Below are 7,499 nucleotides of genomic sequence, written 5' to 3'. Positions count from 1 at the left end.
TGCATCTTCGCTCGTGTGTTCCCTTCCAATCTGCATTCTATTATAGGTTTCCAAGGGGCACACTCACTTCATCCTCAGTGTGTTATAACTTATCATGCATCTACCTTGACTTACTACAACTGTCACACCCTTCCTACCAACAGAGTTATCTTACTTGCCTCTATGTGAAATCGTGGTCAAGGAAATACCATATGACCCACTGCTGGGACTCCTACACCAAAAGATCTGAGGTCTAATTGTGGGAGTGATTCTCACTGGCAAGGAGAACTATCCAGAATGGTCAAGGAAAATCAAACACACTCTCATTTTTAATGAGCTATGGAAAGGAGTGTGTGTTGGAGAGGGAGACAAAGAACCAAAACAACCTACCTCAAACAAGGAATTCGCCATTTGGGAAAATAAGAATAGAAAGGCTTATGCCTTGATTGCATCATCCATAAATGAAGAGGAGAGTCACCATATTTTGCCATTTTCAAATGCTTTTGAAGCCTTACAAAAACTTAAGGAACTCTATGACTCACACTTTTCACTTGAAGTTGTTCAACTCATGATTAAATTGTTCAACCTTGAATTACAAAATGATGATCCTCTTTCTCTTGCATCACAAGTAAAAGCTATTATGCATGATATCAAAGTCACTAATGTTGAATTAACATTCCTCTCATATCTTTTTTCAAGGAAATTTATCCCACTTGCTCAAATTATCTTGAGTCATCCCAAGCAAATGGAAACCTCAAATAAATTGCCTTTGACTCCCTTGTGAAAAAATTTGCTAAAAGAGAGAAATATTTTGGGAAGAAGACAACTCCCCAGTATTCTAAAAAGACTGTGTGTCCTGTAAATAGAGAGAAGAATCTTGCTCAAGATTCTCCCAGAGGAAGAGGTGGTCGAAGAGGAAGAGGAACAAAAAATTTCAGAGGCAGGGGGGCCAAAAAATCTTAAGGAGAAAAGTCAATTTCGCATTGTATACGTTGCAAAAGAGATGGATCACATGATGCATCCACATGCAAGTTTCCTTGAGACATAATTGAGCAGGAAAGAAACCAACCCAAAGGTGAAAATAGTGACAAAGAGAAAGGTAAAGCACTTGAATCCACTCATTATGTTGTGGAACATTGTAATATTAGAGTAAATGAAGACTTATTTAATACTTCACTTTCTTCTTGGAAAATTGATTGGTTGCTTGATTTAGGAGCAACTTGCCACATGACCTTTAGAAGATATTTTTTTGAACAATTTATTGACAATGTTGATGGAGTAGTATACTTTGTAGACAAATCAAAACTCAAGCCATCAAGGCTTGGCACAATCAAGCTTAAATTGCCTGGTCTTCCAGACTTTCTTCTGCATCATGTTTTATATCTCCCAAAACTGAGGAGAAACTTGTTGTCCTTGGTCCACATTTGCCAGCAAGGACACTCCATTCATGTGTTTTATTGCAAGGTTAATTTGAGAAAAGCATCATATCACTCAGTTGTCATGACAGGGATAAAAGAAGAAAGGCTTCTCAAGCTCCAGGGTAACTCTGCTCGTGCACAAAATTTCTCATACAATTCTCATTATGAAGAAGGTACATTTCCATCAAGTTTATTATGGCATTCTAGATTTGGACACTTCAATTATGATAGCCTTCGTTTGTTGAAAAAAATGGTGTTACTAGATTACCTGCAATTCCTAGGAAACTTAAGCAATGCGATGCTTGCATTCTAGGAAAGCATAGAAAACAGTCTGTTCATGATTCACATTCCATAGAACATAGAAAACTTGAACTCATTCATTCAGATTTATGTGGTCCAAAGCCTATTCCTTTTGCAAATGGAAATAAATATATGATGACATTTATTGATGACTACACCAGAATGTGTTGGGTTTATTTTTTGAAGAACAAATCTGATGCTTTTCAAACATTCAAGAACTTTCATACAGGGATTGAAAATGATGCACAATCTCATATTGGCTCTCTTCGCACTGATAATGGAAAAGAATACACTTCAAATGAATTTCAAAACTATCTTCACCAACATGTGATCAAACATCAAACAACTGTGCATTATAATCCCCAACAAAACGGAGTATCTGAAATAATGAATAGGACAATCTTAAATATGGTGCGTTCCATGATGTTTTTCAAGAAAGTAAAATTGATGATTTGGGCTTATGCAGTTCTATGTGCTATATATGTAAAGAATAGATGTCCATCTAATGCTATTAGAAACAAGACTCCTTATGAAATGTGGTATGGGAACATTCCTTTGGTAAGGCATCTCAGGGTCTTTGGTTCCACCTGTCATGCCTTGATACCAAAGGTACATAGAAACAAACTTGGCGTAAGGAGTTGTAAGTGTATCTTCTTGGGGTATTCAAACACCTCCAAAGCATACCATCTCTACGATGAAGTAAATAAAAAGTTTGTTGTATCTAGAGATGTAATCTTTCTTGAATCATCCAAAGCTAAGAATGTTGTTGAGCGGCAACTTGATCACTTGGATAGATTTGTAAATGAAAAATCATTTCAAGAATCTGAAATCAAATTCCACATCTTGAAGGGGGGATTCCTATACTAAATCAACCTGTGGAATCTTATTTTGAAGCACTCTCTCCCCCGCATGAAACTCTAATTGGGAGACTCAATCTTGATTCAGTCCCACTCAATCATTTGAGTAGCTTAGGCCATTTCAGAAAGGTCCCCCAAAGTGGCTGACAAAGACACTTGAAAGTGTTCATCTTGATGAGGTTGGAAAGATAGGAACTAGAATTTCAACCCGACAAAATGGAGGTGATGTAGATGAGTCTAATTCACCTGTTGATATGGATGTTTCTTATGATTGTGAATTGAATTTGTTTATAGATTTTGAACCAACTTCCTTCAAAGAAGTCGCTTCTGATGATGAATAGAAAGAAGCAATGGAAAAGGAGTATGATGCCTTGATAAAGAATGGCACTTGGAAGCTGGTTGATCCTCCATTGGGAACCAAACCAATTGGCTACAAGTGGGTCTACAAGAACAATTATAAAGTTGATGGCTCAATTGACAAGCAAAAATCTAGGCTTGTGGAAAAAGGTTTTGCATAGAAGGAAGGGGTCAAGTATGAGGAGAATTCCCACCCCCCACAAACAAAATGGGCTACCATTCAGACACTCTTTGCCCTAGCAGCTCAGAATGGTTGGAAATTCCACCAAATGGATATAAAAATTGCTTTCGTGAATGGAGATTTAAAATAAAATGTTTTTATGTCCTAGTCTGAAGGATTTGTTGTGAAATATGCAAACTTGTGAAATCCTTGTATGGCCTCAAACAAGCACCACAATCCTGGTATGAAAAACTAACTGAGCATCTTCTAAAACTCAATTTCAAACATTATGATCTTGATGATGCAACTTAATTCATCAGGAGAGTTGGCAAAATAGTTATATATATCTTGTGGTATATGTAGATGATCTTTTGATGACAAGGAACAATGAGAGCTACATTTCATCCATAAAGAAGGAATTGAGGAAAGGTTTTGAAATGAATGATTTGAGCTATGTTCATTACTATCTTGGTATTGAAGTTACTTAACATCTGAAGTCCATATTCCTTTCTCAAAAGAAGTACATTGGAGATTTGTTGAACATGTTTGGCATGGTTGAATGAAATCCTCTAACTACTCCAATGGAACAAAGCTTAAATCTCACATCCATTGAAGGAAAAGAATTTGAGGATGCAAGAAAGTATAGACATATTGTAGAAAGTCTCAACTACCTGACTACTAATAGGCCAGACATTTCGTTTGTTGTTGCAATCCTCTCCAGGTTTATGCAAAAGCCATGTGGGGGACATTGGTCTGCTGCAAAATGATTTCTAAAGTACTTGAAGGGAACTCAAAGCTTTGGACTCAAGTATACACAGGTGGGCGACTTCAGCTTGATTGGATACTCTGATTCAGACTTCGATGGAGACAAAGAAACTAAGGTATCTACTTCTGGTTATGCTATGAGTCTTGGATCAGGAGTTGTCTCCTAGTAATCACACAAACAATCAGTTCCAGTAGATTCCACAATAGAGGCATAATATGTGGTAGCAGCTGAGGCAACAATAGAAATTGTGTGGCTCAGGAAAATTCTGGAAGGTTTGTAGGTAAAACAAGTACATTTGACTCCGCTCATGATTAACAATAACTCTACAATAATGTTGGCCAAGAACCCAAAGTTCCGTGATTGAACGAAGCACATAAATACAAAATATCATTTGATTCGACATCATGTTGAGGCCAAAACAATCCATCTTCACCATTGTTCCACTAATGAGCAGATTGCAGACATATTCACCAAAGCATTTGGAAGAGAAAATCTTGAAAGATTCATAACGATGCTTGGACTCATGAACATCTGTTCATATTAAGGGGGGGAATGTTGACACCTAATAACAGGGATTGGGTGAACAATTGTAAATAGTGTAAATAATTAATAAGAGAAAATGAAGCATCATCGGGAGATGAAACTCAACATTTACTCCGTCATGTATATAACTATGAACAACCTAAATGAATAAATATAATCTCATTTGAGGAGTTACCTAGTGGCTTGACATTTCTCAATCGTGCTTCTTCCAATGGTTGGTGTGAGTTGTTATTCTAACTCTTTTTTAGTTTTAGATATTTCGAGTACCACTTAAAAAAAAGGGTTGATTAGTAGTGGAGGGTTTTTTCCTTTTCTTCCCTATATATACCTACCTCTTTAATATCTAAGCTTATGAAAAAATAAACATAATTAAAACTAAATATAATTTAAGCAAAAAAATAGAATCATTACTAGGGCTTGTAAAAAATCAACTAAAGTGAAAGTGTAGGTTTTTATCTCTCATTTTACTTCCTTCACTACTCTAGGTCCTAATTGCTTATAGTGTGAAATGCAAAGACTTTAAGAAAATTCTAAATCTAGCTCAAACTCAAAATGTGCTTCCATGGAAATAACACCAAAAATGTCAAGCTAATCTAGGGCATAGATTAGTAGATGAAATTTATATCTTTCTAGATAATCATAAACTTAAAAGAACACTACAATATTTAAAGAAATTATACTAGATTGATTGTGACTTGCGAAAATGAAATGATAGATTATTAAAAAGCACTATAGCTAAATACTATTTAATTGATAGAAAATCAAATGAACAATCTAAAAAATCATAAAAAAATAAAATTAAACTACTTCAATTACTCTTATTTGAAAATGAAACACAAATATTAACAAAACATGTTGAATGATTATGCATGCATCGGTGCCTGAAATGTTGCAACCTTTCTTGCTTTCTAAAGGTTACAATGATTGACTTCCGATATTGTACACTATCATGTATTTTGGAATTTGAGAATACCAAATCCACTTAAATGAAATACTTTGAATGAAAATTTGAAAAAAAAATCAAAACAATCATAGAGTAAGCATAGTGTGAGGGACTTTCATGCACTAAGGCATTTCGAAATTAGGAAGTCATTCTTAATATTGTACAACATCCAACAATAGGCTCATCTTTCCATTCAATGTCTAACCTATGAAATGATAATATAATCTACAAAAGCATGAAAAACTAAGATGTCACAAGGCAATGTTATATTGATGAATCAAGCACGCATAAGGGTTTTTTCACTTTAGAGAGAAGAAGAGAGGGTCACTCTTAATCTTCTATTTCAAGGATAAGACAATCTCATGCATATCACTTATCCTATGATACTTTTCCTCATTAAAAGATGAATTTTAAAGACCGGAAATATGACAACTTTAAAAAATAATCCACATAAGTATGGACAACAAAATAAACTAGTATAAATAGTTAACAAAAAAAGCTTGGACAATGAGGTTAAGAAAGCTATTTATGGACAATTTTAAGCATATAAAAAGTGAAGTATGTGTATATAAAAATAGTACTTGAGAAAGTACATGGAAGGATAGATAGGACAATATTAAAATACTAAGGAAATATATACTAGAACAAACTTGATGCAAAGCAAAATAATTAAGTGCATGAGTTTACTATAGGGGCCCTACACCTTCAAGCATGCACACCTGTTGAAGACTATCAACTATGACAATTCACAAATATGTTGGAAATAATACTGAGAGGGGGGGGGGGGGGGGGGTGAATCAGTATTATCAGATCAGTAAAAACTTTCCAATTTCATACTCAGAAACATATACGCCACTTCAATTAAGTGAACCCACGTGTACACGCTACTGTGTCTAATGAAACTCGCGTATATCCAGAGATCTTATAATTCAGTTAGCTTAATCTTCAGTAAATGCATCAGAACATTATTAAGGATATTAATAGTAAACAGGTGCAGAATAACAGAACAGAACATCACACAAGAGCCACACACATGAACACCATGATATAAGGTGGAAACCCAATGTGGGTGAAAACCACCTGCTGCAATTCATTTCTTTCTTCTTTAATAAGAAACTTCTTTTACAATGTACTGGTGCAGTCCTTTACCAGTACGCAGGCTACAGCCTGCAGAGGGCTACAACCCTCTCTCGTTTTCCAACTACTTCTGGAAGGGAGCTACAACCCCCTCAACTCTTGTACTAGCTGATCCATTTACTAGTACGTAGGTGCTGACCCTACAACCTTCTTTCCTTCAGGGACCACGTTTCATCAATTTTCAGACTGGATCCAAGAGTACACAACAAACATTACTGCAATACAATCATCAACTTATACTTGCATCATAATTCATTAAACAACCCAATACTGAATCACTAAAACCCTGTCATCAAGATCACAGAACCCAAACCAGAGCCCAGAACTCTGCAACAACCACCAGAATCAGCAGCAACCTGAAATATCAAATCTTATTATGCATACGCTACTTCACTGTACCAAAACCGCGTGTATACGCGCTTTCACCAAAGGCAACCCGCGTGCACATCTAGAAATAATTACTTATACCTTTGCTGTCAGATCCGACCCTTGTCAAGCGTCCCGAACAGATAACCAGCAATACCAGATCTTCTCACTTCGTCAGACGCCCAATACTTGCTCCTTTGCCTAATGATCTTCTCCTTATATAGCCTTAGGTACTTCACAATACCACGGTCCAAAACCATAGTAACACAATACCATCAACCTCAAAACGAGGGATCGACACGCCCGTCGATACGCCATGGTCCGAAACCATAGGCACAACTTCCAAGGACTAACTACCACGGACCAAAGGTACTTTTCCACATACACGCTCTTTTACTGAAGCCAACCTGCGTGTACACGCGACTTGATATATAGAGAACCTACGTATACGCGACTTGGTATATAGTGAACCTGCTTGTATACGCGACTTGGGCTTAACGAACCTGCGTGTATGAACTTTCTTGGCATGCTGTACTAAGATCTGTCCTCTGATTAAGTTGCCATCACCTGTACCAACCTCTGAGTGAGTTGCCATCAAGGACACCACTTGAATCATAATGCCAACAATCTCCCCCTTTGGACTTGATGGCAACCACCACACCAAGTCACTCTC

The sequence above is a fragment of the Pinus tabuliformis genome, chromosome 1_1 (assembly GCF_031772625.1).
Source record: "Pinus tabuliformis cultivar Carrire ecotype Pingquan chromosome 1_1, CPIR1, whole genome shotgun sequence".
NCBI lineage: Eukaryota > Viridiplantae > Streptophyta > Pinopsida > Pinales > Pinaceae > Pinus > Pinus tabuliformis.
Note: the sequence above shows the minus strand (reverse complement) of the source record.